This window comes from Mirounga leonina, unplaced genomic scaffold, assembly GCF_011800145.1.
Source record: "Mirounga leonina isolate KUSES-001 unplaced genomic scaffold, KU_Mleo_1.0 Mir_53, whole genome shotgun sequence".
Taxonomy (NCBI): Eukaryota; Metazoa; Chordata; class Mammalia; order Carnivora; family Phocidae; genus Mirounga; species Mirounga leonina.
Window position 1 is genome coordinate 79,978,776 of NW_023270807.1, and position 26,337 is coordinate 80,005,112.

Below are 26,337 nucleotides of genomic sequence, written 5' to 3' on the forward strand. Positions count from 1 at the left end.
CAAGTCCATTAATTTTGCTTCTGCGGGCAACTGAATAGAATGGGATCTTCCTGACAGAAGGTACCTTCTATACCACTCAGTTCTCAGTCATCCTGCTCTCCTCACCCTTGGAAATAAACTTTTAAACCTAGATGCCTATGACTGAGAAATATGCCCTTTTTACTTAAATCTTTGCTATACTTCTTATCCTCATTTCCATCTCTTCTCATTTTTCCATGGTTCTATATTTAATAATCCTCTTGTAGAATTTCTCCTCTTTCTTACCCATGATCTGTCTATATATTTTTTTCTTTTTTCCAATCCATTTTAACTAACCTAGTTTTTTGGCTTAAAACTTTTTTCTTTCTTTTCATCCACAAATATCAAAGTGTCCTGCACTGTTAGAAAAAAATGTAAGTGGTTTCATCCCATTCTTACTGTAAATGACCTACTTCTTTTTCTGTCACTCCAATAATGCCCATTTCAGTCCTCTAGCTGCCATGATCCACAAAGCTTCAAATGTTTCTTGGAGTTGAACAAACAAAGATGACCTGCCCTACCTAGCTAGAGCAAGATTAAAGACCAGGAGCAGAGCAGGATGAATAACCAGCTGAGGCTGAAAGAGGGAATGAAGTAAGAAAGAAGGGGGAGATGCCCTTCATCATGGAAAGTGTGTCTACTAGGGTACCAGAGAAGACTTGACAGATAGATGGTGCTGTTCCATTCCCACTGCCACCGTGCTAAAGCCCACGTCCCTTCTGTACCCAATAAAGATGTGTGACTTGAGAATATTCTTCACAGAAATGATAATTTGGCTTAAAACATTTCCTAAATATGTACACTTTACCATGGACAGCTTAGTTGCAATAACATTGATGAAAAAAATAGCTCAGAATATCTGTAGTCTCTTGGTCTGGGACTTACTCTAAAATGAAGAAAAAATTAGATTTTAAAGCTCTTATTTTTACCAAAACTCAAAAGCTTCATGTTTTAACATCCAGAATCTCTTGAAAGACTGTATAAAACTTTGGTTGCTTGTCAATAAGTGATACTGGAACACTGACTGTTACTCTAGGCAACAGAGACCCCCACATTCTGAGATACAACTTTGGTCATTTGTCTAACAAAATATGTTGGGCTAATAATTACATTTCACACTGGCTAAGTTTTTCCAAATACAAAAAGTTGATAATCTAGCATAAGTGAAGCAGTATGTACAGTGATTGGACCAAATGCTGCCAATATTCCAATCTTGGTTCTGACCTCTTCATTTATTTGCCCTGTGACTTTGGCAAGTTACTTATCTTAGCATTAGTTTCCTCATCTAAAAAAATAACAGTTGCAGGTACTGCTTAGAATTTTTAGAGAGTTTAAGGAGTTAACACATAAATACAACTTAGAACAGTTCCTGGTACATAAGAAGCACTCAATAATTGATTTAGCTATTATTCTTAAGAACATCTCAGTCACTTCCTTTAAATCACACTGAGTGAGTCCCCCAGGCATCATTTGGTAATTCTGCTCAGTTATTTGAATTTACATATTCTTCAATACATTAAAGATGTTAGCAGCTTTACAGAAGTCAAACAACATAAAAGCAAATGTCCTGCAACATGGTTTTGTGACCCTGAAGACAGAGAAATCTGGAATCAGAAATTCTGGTGTTTTATTTTAACCTAAAAAAAAAAAAAGTTGTGCCCATTCATCAAGCATTTTTATTCCTTAATTTCAGCATTTATAAAATGTGAAAAATAGAGGCTGGCCAAATTGAGAAACTATGAAGCATGAGCTTTAAATTATGAGCACTGGTCATTTATACATGAGCTTTAAATTATTTTATTCTTTAAAATTAAAATCACAGTAGCTTATTTAACCCTTACATTATAACATGTTGCTGGGTAGTTATGCTCCTAGGTAGTTATGCATAAATAATACATTAATCTGTTAACATTGCTTTTATAATACTGTATCACAATTCAGCTTTCTGTTAATATTTGGAGCACTGCATGGATTTAAGATGGCAGACATTTGAAACCATTTTCCACAACCTACCAAATGACACGAGCTCAAGCAACTTACTTAACCCTTCTGTTTACCTCAGTTCCCTCACTGCAAAATGGAGAAATGGCTAAATCTCCTCATTGTATTGTGGTAAGAACTAAATTATATAATATACGTAAAGCACCTAGAATAGTGGCAGGGATCATAGTAAATACCTAAAATTGTTAGCTTGAAATTAAAATGTATTTATTTCTCATTTGTTATTTTTTCATTCTTTATTTTTTTATTTAGTCACATAATTTACACACAAGAAAATGGGTTAAGGCACAGTGGTTTGGGAACATACTTGAAAATAAAAGTGACTTCTTTTGGTCATTTCCATGATCCATGACTGCCTCTTCCTGGGCACCACTTGTTTGAGTTCCATCCATCCTGTCTTCTCCAAAGAGATTCATTGAGAGTATACTCTGGGCTCAGCGTTGCAGGATCAAGTATTTGAGGACAGGAGGGCTCAAGGTAGCAGATTCTTAGAATCCCTGAAATTTGAGTCTATCAATTTCCTTCCACAGCTGGTCTGCAAATTTAAACATGCTGAGAAAACAGAAGGAAAAGCACAGAGATCTGGGATGGAGAAAAAATAGAGAATATAGGAAAAATAGACTTAGAATAAGGCAGCATTACTTAAAGCTAAAGTTAAGAAGAGGAAAAGAAAAATAAGAAAAAAGAGAGGGCCTTACCAGCCCTGGCATCTTTTGGATACTTCTGATCAACCAGCCTCCAAGCATTGTCAGACTAAGCAAATTCAGATTTATGGCTCGGTGCTGGAGAGATGCGTTATCCTTCCCGTACTTTAGTTCTCCAGTCATTTTTCAGTCACCAACTTACTCAACACACTGTAACACCTTCTCTGGGCTAAGCCTTCATTTTATTAGACATTGGGACCAGGAAAATAGAGAGGTGGTTACCAAGATGAAAAAAGACATGATTGTTGACCTCAAAGAGTTTGTAGTCTGGTGGAAGAAACTGAAAAAGGCCCAGAAACATTACAATAGAGCCCTGAGTTAATGAATATAAGTACTAGGGGCTCAGGGAAAGAGGAACGATGAGTTCTGCCTGGAGAGTCAGGAACATTTTCACAGAGGATTTAACACTTGAGTAAGTCCCTAAGGACAACTAGGTACTCCTCAGCCTGAAATAAATCGTATTTTGTAGAGCATGAGGCATGCAGAAGCATAATGTGTTTGGGAAGTAGTCATTCACTGTGGCTGTAGTAGAGGGAGTATGGGTGGAGGCAGAGATGTAGAGGAAGAGATGGGGGTAGTTGAGAAATCATGTGCCCAAATAGGTTTAATATGTCTCTTTCATCTTCTATTCCTTCCCCCTCCCCAGCCTCCCTAGTATGACTAAATGAGTGATGCTTGGAAGTTTCTGTTTCTGGTTCTGGGGAAGGCAGGGAATCCATGCAACTCTGAGAAAAATGGCTCTGAGTGACCTGAGCATCTGGAAGGGCCATTTTCAGTCTTAAAGCTGGGACAGTTGAGTGGCTAGTAGTGTCAGCAAGTGACTCAGCTGGATTGGGTCTGTTATTAAATTTTATCATGTCACAGCCAATAGTATCAGTAAAACATAAAGCATTACTTAGAAATTATTGTCAGATGGAATTTCTGTAGTTGCTTTGTTGAAAATTGGTATAGATAGCCAGCCCTGTGTGTGTGTGTGCACGCGTGTGCATGTGTGTGTGCATGTTGTATATGTTAGTTTTTATAGCCTGTAGTCCCCAGGAGTCCTAAAAACAAGCATGCCCTTTTAATATTCTTATTTGCTCACACATCTGTATATTCAGGACAAGGGTACAATAGGGGCTTTTTGTGCCCATGTAAGGGTCATAACAAGGATGAGGGGACCAGGAGATGCTGAGAGTCTAATGAGACATGACCAGTTGTTTCTTCTCTGGTGACAAAAGTGTTACAAGGGCTCAGCTTTTCTCTAGCCAGTCCTCTTCCCAGCCCAGGCCTTTAGGTATGGTTGAAACAAATACTCCTTTCTCTTGTGTGTTCTAGTCTAGATTGTGCAAAATCCCTCAATCTGGCAGAAAAAGGCAATTCAACCCAGAGAATTCTTTGCCCATGTTTTCCTGGGACTCTCCCCAGTAACACTTCCTGGAAATTCTGCCTGCCAAGGCTATATGAGAACACTGAATAGCTTAGCAGAGAAGGAAACTGATATGAAAAGTGGACAAGGAGTTGCCAAAGAGGTCTCTCTTGAATATAAGCATAAAAACGTAAAAAGGCACAATTAACTAATCGGTTTCCTAACATATTAAGAAATAACTCAATCTCTCGCTACCTAAAATCATGTTAAAATAAGAGAAAAAAATTAACACATTAATTTGTCCAATATGAGGTGTGTATTAAGTCTACTGGATAGTGATGCGCCACAAAATAAACTTCCCATATTTCAATATGATTTGCTCTTAAGTTATCAGAAACTAAACCTGAATACACTTTCTCTTGGCATCTTATAAAAAGTTCTTACAGAATCTCAGTCTAATAGTTCAGCACCAGCAGCACCTATTTTGTGCAGTTCTGAAAGCTTTCAGCAGTAAATCTCTAAAAATGTCCACTTAAGCAGTAGAGGTCATAAATACTTTGCAAGAGCAATAAAATAGAACAGAATTTTGGAAGTTATAATTTTAGTGGATATAACTGCACTATAAAAGAAAGGCCTCTGGGACCCAGAATAAATGCAAAACTCTAAGTGAACCGCAGTGCTAACCCATCTGCAAGTGGTAAATTATCCCCAGTCCCAGGTGTGGTGCATTATCCTAAGGGTGTCCAGTGATTAAAGGTAAGAACGTGGCTAAAATCCAAGGGAGCACTGAACATTAATGACGGCTGGAAATTGTCGACAATTTCTCTGGAAGTTTGATTTGGTCCTATTTGCTCACATTAGCCAGGTCCAAAGTTCAGCGGAGAGCCTATGATCAGTACAGATACTCCAGTGGAAGAGGCCCAGAGGGTGAAAAGAAGACTTTGGCTCTTCATTTGCCCCAGAAGGAGTTCACACAGATAAAAGTAGGACCATAATCCTATTACCTATAAGCTCTTTAAGCTGCAACAAAGAACAGACACTTACTGAGGCCATTGTCCTAAAATTCAAATGATAATTGCAAAGCAACATAAAAATTTCACTACATTTGTTCTCTTTCTGGTACATCACTTATTCTCAATAGTACACATTTGCATACATGTTCTTTTACAGTTAAATCTGTGTTAGGTTATTAGAAACTCCCAAAGGGTCAAGAATATGTTTAATTGATTTCCCAAGCTCTTCCCCTATCACACACACCCATATGCATATAAAGAACATTGTGCATTGCTGAAAGCAAGTGACTATTTCATGATTACATTCATAATTTTTTATAATGTTTGAGTTCAAAAAGTCCCCATTTTTTATACTTTTCCACCAAGTTCTTGAATTGCCCCTTATGCTCCAATCTAGTTTTAACCAGCACAATATAGAAAACTGATGAGAACAATATCGAATGAAGGTGGCAAGGATAAGAAAGTTACATCTGAAGAGCAGATGAAGAAAATTTTCATGCAAGGAAGTCCAAGCTTCCAATTTTTAATCAGCATTTGATTGTGGCCTATTAAAATGCCAAATCACTTTGCAATATTGTGCTATGTCTTCACAGCTTAAAATAGTCACCGTGAAATAGTCATCCCACCCCATTTCCCCATCTGAAAATAATAACACATTGTACCTTTTGCTGTTGTTTCTAATTTTTGGGCTTTTATGATTGTGTAACTGAAATGTCATCCTCCTGCATCTAAGGGTCACCTTCTAGTTTATTTGGAAAATAAAAGAACAAGTGGGTTTGTCCCATGTCAACTCCTGAGTCATCAGCTTGGCAGCTCTTGTCTATATCATGTGCTCCTCTCAGCCTTGTTTTTTGCATGACCTTTGGTCACTGCTCTGTTCACTGCTGTTTACCACCTGGAACTTGGGTCTTCCTTGGTGGTATGGTGCCGATTCCAGAGGGCCACACTTTCCATCATTAATCTGTTGCTTTGCTCCCATTAATACCTCACCACAAAGTTTATGGCTGTTAAGGATTTTGCTGCAGGTTTGGGGATTGTTCCAAGTAAAACTCTAGTTCTCTCTTTCAAAAAAAAAAAAAAATTGGCTGATATCTATGTGGATTGGTTTTACCCATGGATTCTTCTTAATCTGAGCACTCCTGCGCTGCAATAATCATCCCACAAAGCATTTCCCAAAGCCTTCGATAGGGAGTCCAAAGTAAGATCATTGCAACAGTAAGTGGGAGTTGCATTTGCGAGGAGGAGGGCCCACAGAAAATAGTCTGTGGTGACTTCTGCAGTCTGGTTACCATTCAGGCCTTGCAGCCGGTGTGAAGTGAAACCAGCGCAGGCTACTGGGTGGACCTGGGTTGTTTCTGCATACCTAGTATCACTATCCTTATTCTTGTAATGGTGTCTTGACTTTCCTTGGGGATCGACCTCCACCCACTTTCATTCCATGTGGTTTAGGTGGGGCTAGCCCAACCCCTGCAATCAGAGGTGAGCTCATGACCCAGATCTGGACAATTGGTATTGTGGTGTGGCCATGGTGATTGATTAATCACTCTTTGCTCTAATCAAAGTAATCCTAGGAATTTTTCTGGAGCAACTCAGAAAGACGTTTTGTTTTGGGGAGCTTTTTCTAAGAGTGCTAGCAGAGAGGATGAAGTAAGTCTGAGCTTCCATCAGGCACCATAAAATCATAAAAATAAGGCCAATCAAGGGGAAAGCAGCGCAGAGATATAAAGATAGATTGATTCTAATGATGGCATTTGAGACTCTTGGATCCAGACATAATTAAAGTTGGTAGTGCTGAAATTTTCAGTATGGAAACCAAGATTTTTGTTTTAACTTAAGCCAATTTGAGTTGATTCCCTGTCACAATCCAAAGGTTCTTGAATAATATATTCTTGAATTTTTCCTATGGCACCAGGTCTCCCATGGATACCAGAATAAACACACACACACACTTATCCCTCCCAAAGATAAACAATAATTTAAAAAATATTGCAGTCTAAAGCCACACTAAAAGAGAGAAGCACCTTTTTTGGGCGAATATAATAAAATCTATACAGATAGCTTTGTGAACAATAACTATAATGCTTTATATTATTATGTACAAAGTTTTAGTTTCCATCTCTTCTTTCTAGACAATAATCCTAAATCTTAGTGAAGCAAAAGAAAACAGCTCCATTAGATTTCCATGACAAATAACAAAACTACGTATTTCATTAGTTATATAAACATCTGGAATTGAAATTAAAATAATTGAAATTCAAAGTCAATTTAATAGTCAGGCATCCCCCTCATCTCACTATACATCTCTATAAGCAGTGGTTCCTGGTATAGAATTCATTTCCCTGATCCAATTCCTCAGGTAAAGGAATGAGCGAGAGGTAGGGCAGGAGGCTGGTTCTTCCAGTGACATCTTTAATTTAGGCAACTTTAACCAATGATTATAAAGAACACAAAAGGGGTGCCTGGGTGGCTCAGTCAGTTAAGCGTCTGCCTTTGGCTCAGGTCATGATTTCAGGGTCCTGGGAAGGAGCCCCAAATCAGGCTCTCCACTCAGTGGCAAGTCTGCTTCTTCCTCTGCCTCTGTGATCCCTCTCCCTCTGTAGTCGTTTTCACTCTCTCTCAAATAAATAAATAAAATCTTAAAAAAAAAAGAACACAAAACCTATTTACATTTTTCCAAATTCATTTATGACCTTTCTTAATACACATATATTCATCTCCATTTATGGGGGAAGAGTGATTTGTATTAGAAATAAACCAATCGAGGGGTGCCTGGGTGGCTCAGTCGGTTAAGCATCCCACTCTTGATATTGGTTCAGATCATGATCTCTGGGTGGTGAGGTTGAGCCCCTTGTTGTGCTCCCTGTTCAGTGGGGAGTCTGCTTCCTCTCTCTCCCTTTGGCCCTTCCCACACACTCTCTCTCTCTCTCAAATAAATAAATGAATCCTTAAAAAATAAAAGAAATAAACCAATGGAGGAGGGAAAAGTTGAGAGATCACTATACTACTCTAGAACAGATGATATTTGTTGGGAAATCTTTATCATTGAGTTAAAGACATAATTATGTTAAATTTGAAAGAAAGATTTCCAAATTTTCTTACATTATGTGGAGAATATTTGTCTAAAGTCTAAATATTTCAGTAAATCAGAGTTTGAATACTCATAATTTTATTAACATTTTGCTGGTGTGATGTATTTGTGTGTGTGTGTGTATATACCTGGTGAAGGCAGAAGAGGGAAGGCAAGAACCATTGTATCATCTTGCTATCTCTCCCTTGAAGGAGAATGAAGTTGGTGAACAAGAAATGGAATCCCAGTTTGGATATCAGAAAAAATTATTTCCATTCCAAAGGACTCCAATCTATGTTTCACATTTATATAATACCAAATAACATGGACTTATTTTCATGGTCAGTGAGGATTAAATGCACTACAGGCCTCCAGGAACCTGGTGGCTCTATGGAAATTTGCTTAGCTAATCAATAGTTGGCTCTCAGTCCAGTATGCATTCTGATTCAACATATCTATTTAGTTTAGTTGGGTTTTTTTTATTTAAAAAATTTTTTGTTATTTTTTGTTTTTTAAAAAATATATCAAAGTATTGAGGTATCAGGAACAATGAATTTGTGTCTTCTTAAATACCCCTTCTGCTTTCTGGCACCCCATTTCATTAATTCCTTTCAGCCAATCTAAAGTAGATATAAGGCTTTTAATTTAATCAGAGTAAAATACAAAGTTATTTACTTACTTTAGGAATTTTTTTAACTGCCTGGATCTTAATCTCTGGAATACTGTTGACTTTAGCCTAATCTGTGATACTGACCGTTCTTTGGGATAAAAACCCTTTCCCTTCCTGGGTAAGCAGGTCTGTTCCAGTCCCATGAGTTGTTACCTGTTTGGTTTGACTACTCACTGAGGACTGTTTGTTCTTTTCCTAGGCTTCCCCACTTATAATAGGCCCATCATTGGCTCTGCTTTAACTCCCAGAGCAAAATCCAAACTCTTTAGCATAGTATATGAGAACCTCCATCATCTTGAATTCTGGTTTTATTAGATTGAACCATCTATATTTTCTACCCACTCAGACTTCCATCTCCCTGGTTTTAAATGCTGAGGAAATTCTTTCTTTATATAAAATCATACACAAATATGTGATCATTTTAACTTTTTAATGATTGTTGCCTAATAACATGTTTTTAATTTTTCCTGCTAAAGCGTGGGATTCAGCTAATGGTTTTCCTATATTATACAAGCTTGTTTTTTAAAATAAACCCCACAAGGTCACAGTAGGTAATTATTTCAATGTGATATATTCTGTTTTAAGACCTTATAGTCTTCATCAAAATATTCATAAAGAAAGTTGAATTATATAATTTTTTTTACCTTTTTGACTTCTAGTACTAAAGCTAAATATATTTCATAATGTGAAAGGGATAGTAACATATTTCACTTTTCTATTTTTTCAAGTCCATGCAATATAAGGAACATTTATTCCATGACAGGTTTTGGAGAAAAGTCTTTAGGAAATCAAGTTGAGATAATAATTTTAGAGATAATTCAATTTCTTATTAATGCATTAGTTTGGTAATTTGATATTCTTTTTTTAAAAAAGCTTTTATTTATTTATTTGAGAGCAGAACCTGAGGTGGGGATTGATCCCAGGACCCTGAGATCATGCTGAGTCAAAGGCAGATGCTCAACTGAGTGAGCCACCCAGGCACCCTGGTAATTTAATATTCTTTAAAGGATCTGTTCTATCTATAAAATTGTCACATTTATTAGCCTAATATTTTTAATAAGAAGAATAGCCTTTGCCTTTCCTTAATGATTGGTTGGCACACCCATCTAACATGCTATAGCGTTTAATAGCTTTGTACAGTGGCAGTATCTTAGCCAATGAAGTTTATCCGAGGTGCGATTATTGCTGATTGAAAACTTTTCCCATGCTATCGTTTTAAGAACACAGACTCCCCAAGCCAGACCTCTTCCACTTATTATGGTCAGTTAGTTTAGTATTAAACCTTGTTAAAGTATTAAATCTTAAAATGGGGACAATGATGATAATAGTACTTTTATTGCAAAGTTACTGTGAAGATTAAATGAGCTAGTATATTGAGAGCACTTAAAAATGCTTTGTGTGTAGAAAGTGTTAGGGATTTCTTTATCTGCTGATTGTTTAATAAGGACCTCAAACTTAAGAGGTCCAACACAGAATTCTGATCTCTACTGATCCCCAAATCTACTCCTTCTTCTATAATCTCCTTCTAAGTAAAAAATACTACATTTTCACAAAGTTACTTAGTCTAAAAAACTACTAGCTATCATTCATTCCTCTTTCCATCATCTCTAACATCTAATTCTTCAGCACATCTTATCATCTGTCAATTTAAATATCTTCTAAGTTGGAGAGCTTCTCACTACTTCTATCATTGCTGTCCAAGTCTACAGCACTATCTCCTTGACTATTGCCATGGACTCTTAGATGATCTCTCTGGCCCTGTTCATATTCCACTTCATTCTGTTCTCTGCACAGCAGCCCCCTTCTCCTCCTTAAAAGACAAATCAGATCAAATTATCTCCCTGCTAATAATTGCTTGGGTCTTCCAATAAAAATTAGAATAAAATCCAAATTCTTTATCCCGACCTTAAAAGGCTGCATACACTGGCCCCTGTTTCTTCCCAACCTCGTTCCCTGTCAGGTCCTGCATGTTCCACGCACAGGGTCTTTTTACCAATAGGTGTCTTCAAAACATGCTGAACTGTTTTTTATCGTGGAAGTGTTAAGATGTGAGGGGAGAGGAAGTATTCTATCGTTCTATGAATAGGTCTCAGTCTTTTGGTGAGCCTGTGCTCCTGGACTTTGAACTTCACCTGTGCTTCTCATTTTTCTTTTCTCCCCTTAGGTGGGGGAGGATAGCTGGAGGGAGCTGGAGTTGTGGGTATCCCTTTCCCAACATGGAAGATTGGAGGGAACTGCACTGGGTATTTTCCTTCTCCCATGTAGAAGGCTATTGCTGACTAGGGTTGGGTATTTCTCTTCCCCTAGATAGGTCAGGCTCTGATAAAACCCCAGCAGATTAGGCTGTGGTAAAATAGTTTTTCCAGAGGGATTGCCTTGTCAAGAAGAAAACAGCGCCGTGGCATATTTCAAAATGGTTCTTTCCCCTTTTTTCTGCTGGAAGCATGAGGGGATTTTTCTCTGATATTCACTGTGAGGACCTGGTGTTGCTCCTGGAGGTAAAATTAACAAAAATGTGGGAACCCTCTGATGACTGGGTACTCCTGATTTTTTAACTCTCAGACTCATCCACACTGAGCCTCCAGCAATTTGTCAATCTCATTTCAATTTTTCCTATCCTGGCACCATTCCTGGGGAGGTTTCTGCCCTGGTGAATTGAGAGTCTCCATCTGTCTCTTCACCTTTGGGAGCAGCAATTTGCCCTATGATCTCATTTCTTGGACAGATCTGCATTGTTGGTTTTTCAGTTTGTTCAGCTTTCAACTGGTTAAGATGAGTGGCAACTTCTGTGCCCCGTACATGCTGGACTGGAAACTGGAATCCCTCTTCATTGGATATGTGTAGAGGTAGCTTTTTCCAAATTTGAATTTCTTTTAAGTTCTTTGTACAACTTATAAACTGAGAGAAAGAGTTGTAGTAAAAAACAATGTTATTAATCATTGAAAATATAAAAGCATTAAAAGGATTGGACTGAGTTGGTATTTAACTCCAGCTGTAGAAATATTGGGCACACAGAGGATCTTCTAAAGGAGATTTAAACTCATATATTTGAGAAGTGGACTTGCAAAATATTACAATGATATTTACATAGCACTTATCACTGGTTTAAGTGAGATATTTATTGAACATAAAATCAGGCTATTTGTAATCCCAGTAATATGGATAAAGAAACCTGGACATAGGAAAAATTTAATAACCATCCAAGGTCATTCTCTGATCACCTGCTGTATACTATAATAAATCTGAACATCTGAACATTAATATTCTTGTTTCTTTCATGAAAATCGATTCAGAAATATACCTTTCTTAATTGCTTCCCCAGAGGATTTATCTCCTACTGACAGGTACAAGATGAATTAGGGCACATGGAGGCAAAGTTTAAGTATCTCACACCTCAGGCATATTTCTCACCTATTTCATAAACACAGCCACCATTGGAAACCCCCCAACTACCAGATTCATCAACATATTCCTTCAGGGGATGCAAAGAAAGGTGTGGAATACATGGCTAAATTCTATAATTAAGGGCAAATTACTTTATTATTTCACAAAATGTAATTTGAATGAATAAATATATATATCTATTTATATCAATAACCATGTCTAAAATATCACATTAAGACAGTTCCTAAATGAGGGCAAAGATCCAAAGCATTTTGAGAGCCTGGTAGGTCTCCTATAGGGTTATAAAGGAGAAACAGGGCCCATAAGTAGCATTTCTCAATGATGGTTAGCAACAACAACAACAAAGATAAATACACATAGTTGAGCCTCCTTTGGCTGCTAAAGGTTTTATTTAATTCAGTCCGTTTATCATGAAAATAGAGTCAGTTCACAACACAGGGCAGAGAAGAGGTGTTGGAAAGAATCCTTTTGACTTTTGCCAAAATAATGAAGTTACCACTGCAATAAGTATGATTCCTTACTCTAAAAGGCTTGTTTTACACATCATTAGATATTTTCTATAGTTATTGGAGATATTGATAGTGAAAATGACGTGGGAGAATACGCAAAGAACAGAGATAGTATATTGGAAGATATATAGTATCTTGGAGTATATATCTTGGAGTATATATATTCCAAGTATATTGGAAATCAATATCTCAAAATCTATAGTTTAATATAAGAATATCTGACTTTTAAAAGACAGACATAACTTCATACTATTTTAAAGCACTCATCTCCTTTATTGTAACTGCATTTGCATCAATGTCTGTCTCCCTCCATGGGCCTTTCTAATGGCTTGGATCAAGGTTTTTTTTATCTTTGACCCCTCAATTTCCAATATAAGTTGTTTGCCCTCCAATTTGTAACCACAAAAATGTACTAAATGAGTAAATGAAGGAACACCTACATCTGTAAGTCGAAGAAGTATTTTTTCTCCTTTCTCTGGTGAAAATTATTTAACATTTCTGAATAGTTTTTGAAATATTTTACTCTTTTATCTGATATAGAGAAGAGTTGACACCATTACTTAGAAACATCATAAGTAGTTGATAAAATAAAATATAACTGCTTAAATTATTTTAGATGATTAGGATATGATAGGAAGAAAGCATTGGTATTATAGAAAAGGGAACAAAATGTTGAGACTTGATATTGAAGTTGCTTTTTTTCCTAAGCACAGTTAGACAAATCCATGAATTTACCATTGCTTTCGACTCTCAAGGAAATACAAATTAGTTAAGGATAATAAAACCAACATTCAGCTTCATGTTTGCGGGTTGAGTTGCTACATGGAATCAGAATGTATTTTCTGTGGCATAATATTTTTATAGTGAAGCAGCCAAAATACCACAAATGCATAGCACGAGCTGCAAGTGTTCTGGCCCTTCCAGGCATTTCTGTGGCTTGGCGTTGATAAATGTAGGTGAGATATAGGTTGCAGTTAGGATCAAATTACAACAAACACGGAGTTTTCCAAAAATATAAGAGTTGCTAAAATAGCTTCCCTATTACCTTGGGAGAGGATGCCTGTCCATCAACAAGCTGAGACTTCAGAGCAAGTTCTCACAATTGGATCTTTTGAGCCCAGTCAAAATATAAAAGAACTTTCCCTCACATTTCCACAAGAGCCCTGTGTGGCAAGCACTAATATATAGTGGGACTTGCTTTTCCCCTTCCTTCTTGTTTCTTAATTGGGTATTTTTGCCTGTTATTGAATTAAAAGAATTGGGTGATTCCTTAATTTCAGAAATGATCAAAAAGTACTAAGACCAGGTGTGTGTATTTATTCTATAGAACATTACATCATTGGCCCACCCAATAATCATGTTTATCACTTACGTGATTTCCTAATGTATAGGTCATCATTTATAAGCATGCAATCTGTCCATGGGTTTTTTTTTCTTTTTCTTTGTATTTTCTCCCATCAGTTTCTCCCTAATTTGGTTACATCAGGTAACGACATAATGTAGCTTGGAAAACACAGTGTGTGGCACATATGATATGCACAGTACCTTGTGGTTACTGATAAGATATCTAAACATAAGATACTTCTTAAGATTAAAGAAAAATAGAGCCTCTGAGTTTTTTATATACTCATGTGATTTTGATTTGCTTTTCTGGTATAATAAATGAGAAGTATATTCTACAGTTCTCCGATATTACTATAGCTGCACACTAGATTTTCAGCTATTCTTTGTGATTGATAGTCTAACATGAAATCTGTGTTTTGAAATAATGTGGCTTTTCTGAAGTTGATATGTTTTAACATTCACCATTTCTCATATGAGTCAATTTCTCTTGATAAGTATTTATTTGGGTTTTGACATAGCAACTAAGACTCTTGTTTCATTTCAAACAATGAACCAAGTATTATGGAGTCCATACATTTGGATCATAGAAAGTTAAACTGTGCTATACTTAGTTCTACTTTTAAGAAAAACATTTTAAAATGGTGCTGAAAATGATACTAAAACTTTTAGATTATTCTCACAGAATGAAGTCCTCAACACATCATCAATCATTTTCTTTTGTTTCCCGTCTCTATGATGTCCCTTCATACCACTTTCATTGAACTCCCTGTGGATATTTTGACCTTAAGACAACTGCCACCATTCTTCTAGCCACACAAAAAGACATTTATTACAGTCAGATCAATGCAAAACTGATGCAGTTAAGCCATTTTCTAATTAGCTCCCTTTCCAATTAATCGCTGATGAATGCTTTCCACTAATTCAAAGGTTCCAACCAACTATTGTTTTGTTCTTTTGTTTTTATTTTGACAAGGACAAACTGAATTTCTCACTGCCCAGGAATACACTTGCAACCATCACAATTATATTTGCACTGGTAAATATTTCAGCCCTCCAGAACATTTAGTAGTAAAGGACCTCTCATGTTGGAAACAGTAGAAAGACAGTTACCACATAGTCTCATTTCAGGCTTTGTATTGAATATTTCCATTAACAATGTAAAAAATGGTATAAGTTGATTGTAATCAAATTGAAAATGTGAATCAAATGGAACAGGATAGATACTGGGCAATGAAACAGCTTTCTAACTTCCACACCACTTATGTGGCCCTATGAAGTCTGATGGACTCTAATGATTCATTGCCTCCAGATATTGGAACCAAACACTTGGGTCCTGAAGTTAGGAAAGAATCTGGGTAGCTCAGACATAGTTTTGACAATGCCAAAACAAGCTTGGAAAGGGAAACAGTTTAACCAAGGATTTGGCAGCATAAAAACCCAACAAATATGTTAATTGATGTTTGTTTTAATATTGAATATAGTCAAATCCTTTTTATGTAAAACCAACCCATTAAAGAAGACACCCTCTGAAGGAGAACAGTTGAGCAACAGAGGTCAAAATGTCAACCGAGCCATTCTTTGTTAGAAGTCACAAAAAGAGGCTGAAACTTTTTGATGAGGGTTCAGAATGAGATGGAAGGGAGAATGTATGAAAACTATGCTTCCCTTTAGATTGTATATGTCAGCATTAGTTAAGATTTGTAGGGTAAGAAAAATTTTCCTCATCAAATGTTGGTGCTCAAAGGCTGTAAAACAAATGTATTAGCCAAACATCTGCAAAAGGCCTTTAAAGATTAAAATATTAACATTTTATTTTCACAATGAGGATCCATATAGCTGTGAAATGTTATGCACATTTTTGGTTTTGGGAATTCGTCTGAATTGAAATGTAGTCTAAATGAACCTTGTTTTCTCTTAAAACTTTCTCTGGGTTATAATTACCAACATGTTGTGAGATACATAAATTCAGTTGATAAAACCATGGCAGGTATAGGCACCCTGCTAATTCCTAAACATATCCATTATATTGAAAACAAACAAAAAAATACATTATGCTTGATACATGACTGGTTATAGCTCATTCTATCTTTAAGTTCTACCAGTCAATGCCTCCTGATAAAACAAGGTAAAAGCTATATATCAGAAAACACACATCAAGGCTAACAGCACTTTCATTTAACCAGGAATGAGGTGGAACATAATTATGATGATAATAATAATAACCATGTATGGAGAACCCACTGAATAAATGGCTCACAATATGGCAATCTGGATATTCTCTTCTATTTAATTACTAAACAAATCTTAAGACCAGTATTATCATTCCCATCTTATAGATAAGGAAATTTGTTAAATAGCCTGTCCAAAAATAATGACAAAATTAATGTGAAGCCAAAACCCAGATCCAGATCTGACTGTACTAAAAGCCTATGGACTTTTCACTCAGCAATCCTGCCTAAAAAAATAATAATAAAGTGAAACACCAGGGTTAAAGAGAGAATATGATATCTCTGGTTGAGCCCATGTTGTGATTTCATGCTTTGAGGTCATATTCCCCCATTCCAATCCCACTCCAAACACAGCAGTTATAAAAAAGCAATCTCAAGGAAAACAATTAAATAATAGAACCAAATTAAAGAAAAATCAGACAGAGATCTCTGTGGACCTGAAGTGGAAGGGAAACTACCAAGGACTAGTGGGTATGTGTGTTTGTACATGGGAGTGGGGGTAGCATAGGAATGATGGTCATTTTTTTGTGCTCAAATCTATTCCCTGCCTTTCTTCTGTCTATATTGCAGGTAGCCACATTTCCTAAGCTCTCTTGACAGCTGGCTTTGGCAAGGTTAGCCAATGAGAAGCAATAACAAGGAACTGGAGAATAGGAAAAAAGGAAAAGCTAGGGTATCTGGCCTCCTATCTCTGCCTCACTGGCATCTGGCAGTGACTATGTCTCTCTAACGGTTCATGGTCTTGCCAGACCCATTCCTTCCATGGTCCCAGCTAGCCCCCACTCCAGGCTGGTTCTGGTTTCTGTTGAGTGGCAAGGGTGGCTAGTCTCTGATAATAGCAGATACAACGATATAAGACATGGTGCTGGAGCAGATATCCCAGGATGGAGGAGGCACTCAGAGGAAGAAACTGTTAAGAAATGGATAAACACAGAGAGAAAGACAGATAGACAGAGAGAGGGAAAAGGAGAGAGAAATAACCCTACCAGATTAGAATCAAAACTAAAATTTCAAACTAATTAGAACTAAATAACCCTAAGAAAGGCTGCCTGAAATTTCAGGATGTTAATACACTATAGATAAAATGGTGAGAAAATAGAACAATCTCAAAAAAGACTATTATAAATTTATAAAACTAAGATCATTAAAGAGATAAATAACAAATAAGATTAATTAAAAAGAGAAAATTATAGGAAAAGAATAAGATTGTGAAACTAGACCTGATGGTTATGAAAAATAAGAATTGGTAGAAATAACAGATATCATATGCCTCATTCCCCAAAATCTTGAAATATCAGAATTATCAAATACATATTATAAACAAGAGTAATGACTATGTTTTGTGACTATGCCACTCCAGTGGGTAAATCCAAACAAATTTAGCATACTATCATTTCTCTCCTTCTGATATTATCATACAGCGGTGAATACATTAGGACACTGAGAACAACCAACTCATATTGGCGGTCTCTCTTATTTAACCAAACCAAATGTGGTGTGAGTACATTTTTCAGATTTTAAATGGCCATGGATGACATATCATGGCTTTTGCTTTGAAACATGTGCAAGTGGAAATCAACTCAGCTATGTTTTAAAGTTGCCAACCTTTGAGGATTTACTGTTTATTTATTCATATACTGTAGAGGATGATAGATCTATCTCTCTATCTCTCTATCTCTCTATCTATCTATCTATCTATCTATCTATCTATCTATCTATCTATCTATCATCTATCTATCTACTCATTTATTTATGCCTAAAGGCAGTCCTGGAACTGTCTAATGATACTAATGTGGTCAGCCTCTGTGCCCAGAGGCTTAACTATCTATTTACACAAGGGTCCTGGTTTGCATCCTCAATTTTCACAATAAATGTATCAGCTCTATCATTTACTTCACTTTTGTAAATAAATTGCATTTCTATGGATAAACAATACAGAATGCCTGGATTGCAAGCCTGTGTCAGAGAATAAATATTCAAATATTTCTTGTCCTATATTTATCAAAAACCTTATTGAAAGAAAACATATTTATGGAAGAAAACATCAAAGAGAAATAATTCTCTAGTCTAACTGGTTTACTTAGTTCACCCTGCACCATTGTAAAGCCTAAACCCCAGAGTACATTATCATAGCTCCCTACAGACCTATTTTTACTGAATTGTACATTGGTGTTGTACTCTAGACCTGTACTGAGGGCTGCTGTAAGAAAAATAAAATGAAAACCTCTTTGATTAGGGTAGGCTAAACTACTTTAACAAACAGATCCAAACATCTATAAGTGTCTCAAACACAGCAGAAGCATATTTCTCATTCATCTAATAGTCCAAAATGGGTGCACCTGGTAGGCGCACAATTTTCATCCATGCCATGATTTGGGAATATTTTGTGGCTCTGTCATGCCCTAGTTCTTCATCATCATGGGCATCCAACAGGTAGAAGATGATGGAGAGCCTGGTTAAAAGCCTTAGCCAAAAAATAGCACTCATATTCTTATGCTTACTTTCCATTGGTGGGAATTAGATGAACAGTCATTCATCATTGCAAGGAGTGCAGGGATATGTGGTTCCTAGCTAGGCAGCATCTTCCTATTGATGATTCTATATTTTGGAAAAGCAGGATAGAATTTGGTGGAAAAATGTACACTCTCTGCCACACTGTTACCTGTTCTAATCACAGCAATGTGTAGAGGACATTGATCATGGCTTAAAAAAAATAAATGTGTGAAATTTCTTTCAAAATAAGCCAGAGTAAGCTTTTCTTTCCTTAAGAAACTAATATACTTTTCCTTTTGAATGATATAAATATATGTAAATGATCATGATTTTGTTGGTTGTTTGTTCAATTACTATTTCCTTAATTTTCTGTTTGCTTTGATGTAAGGGAAACTTAAATCAAATTTTGGTTAAAATTTAATAACTGTGCAGGATCTTATGATTTGCATAGAAGAAAAATAAAATTCGTGTATTTATTATATAGGTAATATATGAAATGGTAAAGCACTCAAAAGGACAAAACGGTGTCAACATTTGAGCACCTCTTCCCAGAGCCAACGACTTTTATAAGGTTCTTTAGGACACTTCCAGAGCTATTTCCTGCATCTATAATCACATGCAGTTTTTTTTTTTTTCATTTTCCTAAAACTTGTGGTTTCCTCTGTCTAAACACTCACATCTTACATGTTTCTTGTTAATTTTATTCCTAATTATTTTCTCTTTCATTGCTGTTTTAAGTGGGGTCATGGGGCTTTTTCTCTATTACATATTTTAATTGTTTATTATATGATAGGTGAATTCTACTAGTTTTCAGCTGAGCCTCAGGTTTTACAAGTATACAGTGCTATCAAATCTTCTATAATAATTATAATTTTACTCTGACCCTAACACTTCTATTCCTATTCTCTTATTTAATTAAGTTAGCTAGTACTTCTAGAACAATCTTAAATTGTTAGCATATGATAGCATATTTGTCTTGTCCCAACATAAATGGGAAAATTTCTGAGAGTTCCCCTTTTAGCATTTCTCTATCGGGTTAAGATTTTTTTCCTTTTTATGGTAGAATTTATTTACTTTATATGCAGTAATTTTTAATTCATTTTTAGTGCTATTTGCTATCACTTTTGATTACAAAAGTGATGCTAAGTTGATTAAACAATTCAGAAAGTTAGTTTCTTTTTCTATGCTCTAGAGCACTCAAATAAATTAGAGTTTTCTGCTCCATACACTAAGAAATAATCTTGGCCTAACACTTTAGGGTAGAGAGGGTAGTTAAACAATATAAATTATTTCTTAGCTTTTATGACAAGTGAACTATTTATTTTGGGGGCGGGGTTGTTTTGAAAATATATTTTTTCCTAGAAAATCTCCCATTTTATCAAGGTTTGTGAAGTTATTTGAATAAAGTTAATTAACATCATATGGTCCTTTTAGACTTCTCCCAATCTATAGTTATTTCCCCATTCTCAATTCTTATTTGTGTTATTTGCACTTTCTCCTCTTGTTTCTCCTTGATAAGGTTATTGCTTACTCAATTTTTAAATAACTTGTTCTTGGATTTATTCAGTAGTTCTATATTTTTCCACTTTCTAATTTATTAATTTTTGCTTTTCTGTTACTATTATATTCCTTCTACTTTTCTTAGAATTATCTTGTTGCTGGAGCACCTGAGTGGCTCAGTCAGTTAAGCCTCTGACTCCTGATTTCAGCCCAGGTCATGGTCTCAGGGTCAGGAGATTGAGCCCCGTGTGGGGTTTCACGTTGAGCGTGGGGCCTGCTTAAGATTCTCTCTCTCCCTCTCCCCATGCCCCTCCACACTTGCATGCTCTCTCTCTCTCTCTCTCAAAAAAAAAATATTTGTTCTTGTTTTTAATTTCTTTATTTACCCATAGTTTTTTCTATTGACACTTTTTCATTGCTACAAAGAGAAAGGTGTTGAGGATATAGAAAGAAAGGCCATGCATACAAGGGAACACAACACGGGATCACTTTAGATTTCAGGAAGCAGTGAGCATCTATCTGAAGGGTCTTTGGGGAAATTGGAAAAGGGGAAAACCAATAAAGAGAAAGACCAACTTAGAGACAAAAAGAGAGACTGAGAAATGGAACATCTTCCTGAAACCACAGTAGAGAGGCTAAACGAGGTCTTCATTTCCTTTTCGCGGATCATAAAATCTCGCCCTCTCCTTGCTCTGGAATTCCTGCTCTCGCTCCACCTCCATCTGTGTCTCCTCTGCTGCCAGCTTCAAACGCTGGACCTTCCTCTTTCTGGCATCTGCCACCTTCTCAGCTGCCTGCTTATCGGCTTGCAGGAGCTGCGGGCCACCCTGGGGCTGGCCATTTCTGTCGTTATGGCTGATGCTGTTTCAGATACTGTTTTTAATTTTTATTATTGAAGTGTAATTGACATACATTGCATGTAATTGTATACATACATACATACGTTGACATACATAGCAATGTGTGTCAATTACAGTTTTAGGTGTACAACATATTGATTCTACAATTCTATGCATGATGAAGTGTTCGCCATGGTAAGTGTAGTTACCATCTGTGACCATACCAAGTTATTACAATATTATTGATATTTGTTATTCCTTTCTACCTCCCTAAGATACTCACTTCGGTTTTTTTCTTTTAACTATTTCTTCTTTATTGCTATAAAGGCTGAGAATTTTCCAAAGTTTAGCTATACTTCATAGGTTCTGATATAAGTGCTTTCATGTCATTTTCCAGGTATTTTTCATTTTGGTTTTGATTTCTCGCTCAAAAAAGGTTTTGGTTGGGGTGCCTGGGTGACTCAGTCAGTTAAGCACCTGCCTTTGGCTTAGGTCATGATCTCAGGGTCCTGGGATCGAGCCCCGCATCCAGCTCCCTGCTCAGTGGGGAGTCTGCCTCTCCTTCTCCATCTGAATCACACCCCCTCCCCCAGTGGCTGCTCATGCTCTCTCAGGTACACCCTCTCTCTCTCAAATAAATAAATAAAATCTAAAAAAAAAGGGGGGGTTTTGTTTGTTTTTATTTGTGAGTGGAAGCATTTGTCACTTTCCAATTTAGTTATTATTTCTGTTTGTGTTACATTGTGATCAGAGAATGTTGCCTGTATTATTTCTCCTATTTTGCGTGTATTGAGATACTTTTAAAATCCTACATATAATTAATCCTGTAAATGGTCACTGTACTTGTAATAAAGGCATATAGTTTGTTTCCAAGGACATCCAGAGTTTGTCATGTCAGCATTATCTTATCCCTTGCTTTGTTTTATTTAGGGCTTCAGTATCCTTAAAAATCTTTCTCTAATAAACGCATCAAGGACTAAGAGGAATGAATAAAAATAAGGTATCAATGTTGTCTGTGTATTTTTGTATGTGTTTGAGTTTGTTTTTGCTTTAAGAATGTCAGTGCTATGTTTTTGGCAAAAAGATATTCACAGATGTCATATTTTCACTGCAGAGTGCTCTCTGTCATCATTAAGGACTCTTCTAAGTTTCATTTAGTGTTTGTGTGCCAATTTCAACCATGTCTGACATAATGATATGTGTTCTTGTATTATATTTTCATTTGTTTGGTATGTTCTTTTCTATCATTTAATTTTTGATCTTTCTGAGTCACATTGTGTGAAATAAGTCTCTTGTTTTTGCTGGTTTTGCTTTGTGATCCAATTTGAGAATGCTTTTCTCTTAATTGACTCTAGTTCATTTGCATTTGTTAATATGAATTTTATATTTATTCTTAGCTGTGTCATCATACTTTATATTCTGTTTTCTGCCTTATAATATATTTTAAACTTCCCAATGTTTTATTAGTTGTATTTTCTTTGGCTCTGGTATGTTTTTGGGTACATTGTGAAACACTGCTTAAAATATATTGTGGTATAAGGTGCAGAAAAATAGATATTTACATAGGCAGATGTGTACACACAGAATATATACATATTTATGTACATGTATCCATTTATAAATTTCTCTGTCAAATAAAAAAATTTACATTGCTCATATCACAGATGGTCAGAGGAGCAATTCTATAATAGAAATAACACTCAAATAAGACTCAAAAGACCTGGCTTCTTATTCTGGTCCTTCTTGTACTAGCCAGAATACTTTAAGGATATTATTAAGTTTCTCTATAATGTCAAGATAGTATTTCTCTTATGGTAAAATTCTTGAAAAGATAAAGTATTTTAAAATGTACTTTCAGAATTATCAGCTCTGTCTCTATTTTTTTTTATATATTTCTCAAATAATCACCCAAAACAACAAAATGAAAAGTCAAAACCTTAACCTTGACATTGCAAGTGAATCTGATTTGGAAATCTTCATATACACAAGTTCAGAAACACAAACATTCTGCAACCCCATTGAATTTTATCAGATTAGTGACTTTCTGCAATGATTTTGACATTTGCCCATTCAGAAGTCACCCTGACTGTGCATGTAATCTGCATAAATGCTTCTGGTGACTTTTAAGGACAACTGACAGAGGCACTTGCTGATCACCATGATGAGAACACATTATTGAGTCTGTTATGCAATGGCAGCAGGTGCCTTTAGACCTGGAAAGAAATAGGGTGGGAGGTCCTCAGTCATTTAGAATCAGTCATGAGGCTGCAGGAGGAGGCTACAGGTATCACAACATGAAAATAAAATAGCAAATGTTCTTCACACAATCAAGAAATGAGAAGATGGGCCAGAGTGTGAAATGTAATGTGAGCTTAGCTGGTGTCTGGGCTAGTACGTCATCCCTCTGTCCTTTGTTGTGCCTCAAAATAGAAAACAAAGGCCACCGGCACGTCCTGTGCAACAAGCTAAATCTACATTAATTTACAATCTCAGTTCCCTTGGCACCTCAGAACCTCATGGGCATAAATCATCTCTGTAATGTTACTGTAAATAACAGCCCACTGGGCTGTTGTTGATTCATTAACTTCTCACTGTTTCTAACAACACTCCATTTCATGACACAGGGGACCTCCACAGGCATAAAGAAAAAGGTTATAAGTATCTTTAAGCACACCTCACTGTACATTAAATGTTAGGCAGGGCTGTTCTTTCAGATACTATAACTTTTAGAGGTAAATTAAACTACTTGGCTATAATAACTGGAAAAGTTATTGTATCTCTAAATTAATATGTGTACAAGGAAAACATATACCTTGGAAAACACAAGATACTTCTATTGAACTAAAAATTGAAATTCTAGGGCACCTGGGTGGCTCAGTCGTCGGGTGTCTGCCTTCGGTTCAGGTCGTGGTCCCAGGGTCCTGGGATCGAGCCCCGCATCAGGCTCCCTCTCCCACCCCCCTGCTTGTGTTCCCTCTCTCACTGTGTCTCTCTCTGTCAAATAAATAAATAAAATCTTTTAAAAAAATTGAAATTCTACTCAAGCATAGAAAGAAGGTAGCAATTATTTAGTGCCTTCTAAGTGCACAGACTTGCACAGTATGTGTTAATGTTCTTATTTTAGAAGTGAGAAAACTGAGGAACAGAAAGTTTAAGTATGTTTCCTATAGCCATTTAGCTCAGGAACTGCAAATACAGGAATCAAGCCATGGTGTGTCTGACTCCAAAGCCCTCCCTTTCCTTTTTTCCAGTATATCACACTATTTCCTCTAGGGCATATTATAGAAGAGGTACCCACCTATACAATGTAGGGTACTTAAAACATAATGCAGGGTCTCTAATACTAATTATCTTTAAAGTTAACAGAGTTCACAAGTACATACAAGACAAAATATGAAGAGAGGTTTAAGATAGTAGTAAGAGACTGAAATAAAATCAGTATCAAATCTGACTTACAAAATTCGGAAAAGAGTTCATGACAAAGATGACATGTCAAGTAGTTTTTAAAGGATTGGAAGAAATTGTAAAGAAAACTGCATCATTCAGCATATCTTATAAACTGCATGAAGTTGGATGTGCTCTTTACTTTCTTTTGTAGATACATGGCCATTTTACCCAGTGTGTTTTGTGAAAGAAGTCTTTGGCAAATAAGAAATTATTGCAAGTAAGATTCATTATGTCTACACTGAAAACATACCTGGGAAAATTTTGGAGGCTTTTTTAAAAATGAGTTTATCATATTTGTATATTAGCCAAATTTAAAGTAACGAACCTGTTCTCATTTATAAAAGAACACACCAAGAAAAGTTTCAACAAACCACCGACCACGAAGAAGAATTTAGCAGAAACTATGTCAATTAAAGTTCTAAGGTGTATATTACAATGTGTATATATTTAACACCTGGAAAGCTTGTTGACCTATGTTCTTGGGAAATTGCACCTGCCGTCTAAAATTCAGCTGTGTTGAGGTTCTGGGTTAAGACTGGACTCCAAAGACCCCAACAAACTGGGTAATCTTTAGAACAGTGGGCCAAATTCTTACACACAACTGCCACTGACATCAGGGAAAGGAATCGGACTTCAGCGGAAGGTGACCTTGAGTGATCGGAGCAGCACTTGTCCCCAAATCCACTATTAAATTCACTTAAAGTGAACTTAGCCCCCGGAAGAATGCAAAGTCATGTTTCAGCATCATGAATAAATAATATTCTGCATCTGTAGGAACCCCACCACAATAACATGGGTTAGTGGAAGTACTGCCATCTGGTTGGATTACTTCTCACGACAGGAACCACAGTACTCTCCAAAGAAGTCTAGAGCATGGTGAGATACTTGTTATGGAATGATTTCTTCTATTTAATTTTTCTTTTTAAATCATAATTTCCTAGTTGCTTTAGGTTTAGGCTAAACCAAATTTTAACTTTTTCCAGGGTAGCTTTGTTTTTTGTTTAGTTTTGTCATTTATGTTCCTCATGTGTTACTTGCTTTTATAAATATCTTTTCATTTTTGTAGCAATGGCATTGCCTCTTTCTTAACTGCAAAAGAAGATGTACAGATTTTCAATGGGACAGGAAAACATGTACTTACTGCTTGTTTCTTTGTCTCCCTACTTCTGTCACTTTCATGTATCTAGAAGCTGAACACAGTGGCAGCTGAAAACAGCATTTAATGTTTTAAAGCACACTGGGCAGGTGAAGTGCATTTCTGTAGGAATCAGGAAGCTCCATAAATAACGGTCTATGAACAGTAGATGTGCAACGGAAGTTCCTCACCAAGTTCACATCTACAAGCACCCTGTTTCCTTTGGGTACCTCAACTCTTGCTCTTCTCTCCTTACTCCAAATGCTCCAGACAAACAGAACTGCTTTCAGTTCCTGTCAGTCATTTCCATTCTCACCTTTAATCCTTTTTATGTGCCTTTACTTGACACCACCTATTTCAAATGGCTAACTCTACTAACCATTCAGATTTCAGTCTAACCATCATCCTCCTGTTCCCTACTCCTCTCCCCCATTCCCCACAAGAGGCTCAGTTACAAGCCCTTTGTACTACTATACCTTACATGTCATCCTTCTTCAGCATTTACAATTGCCTACTTCTCTGAATCTCACCTCTTCATGTAAGCTCACTGAGAGGGGCACCTTTTGTTGGTCTTGTTCACAATTATACATCTCATAGTGTTTGGCATATATCAGGT

At 36.4% G+C, this 26,337-nt stretch overlaps 1 long non-coding RNA gene and 1 pseudogene across 9 annotated transcripts in view; one reads left to right on the top strand and one right to left on the bottom strand.

Moving 5' to 3' along the window:
• Window positions 1–26,337, bottom strand: part of LOC118000712 — a 103,003-nt gene that overhangs the window by 64,493 nt on the left and 12,173 nt on the right. For 7 of the 9 annotated variants that reach the window (XR_004676531.1, XR_004676532.1, XR_004676530.1 and 4 more), the window contains exons 1-2: window positions 2,718–4,921; window positions 2,327–2,601 (exon numbers count right to left, since the gene is read on the bottom strand). This is a non-coding gene — a long non-coding RNA (uncharacterized LOC118000712). Of the gene's footprint in view, window positions 1–2,326; window positions 2,602–2,717; window positions 4,922–26,337 lie in introns of those variants that run through there. The other 2 variants (XR_004676536.1, XR_004676535.1) reach the window with 2 other exon arrangements.
• On the top strand, window positions 9,950–10,102 carry LOC118001757 (annotated as a pseudogene).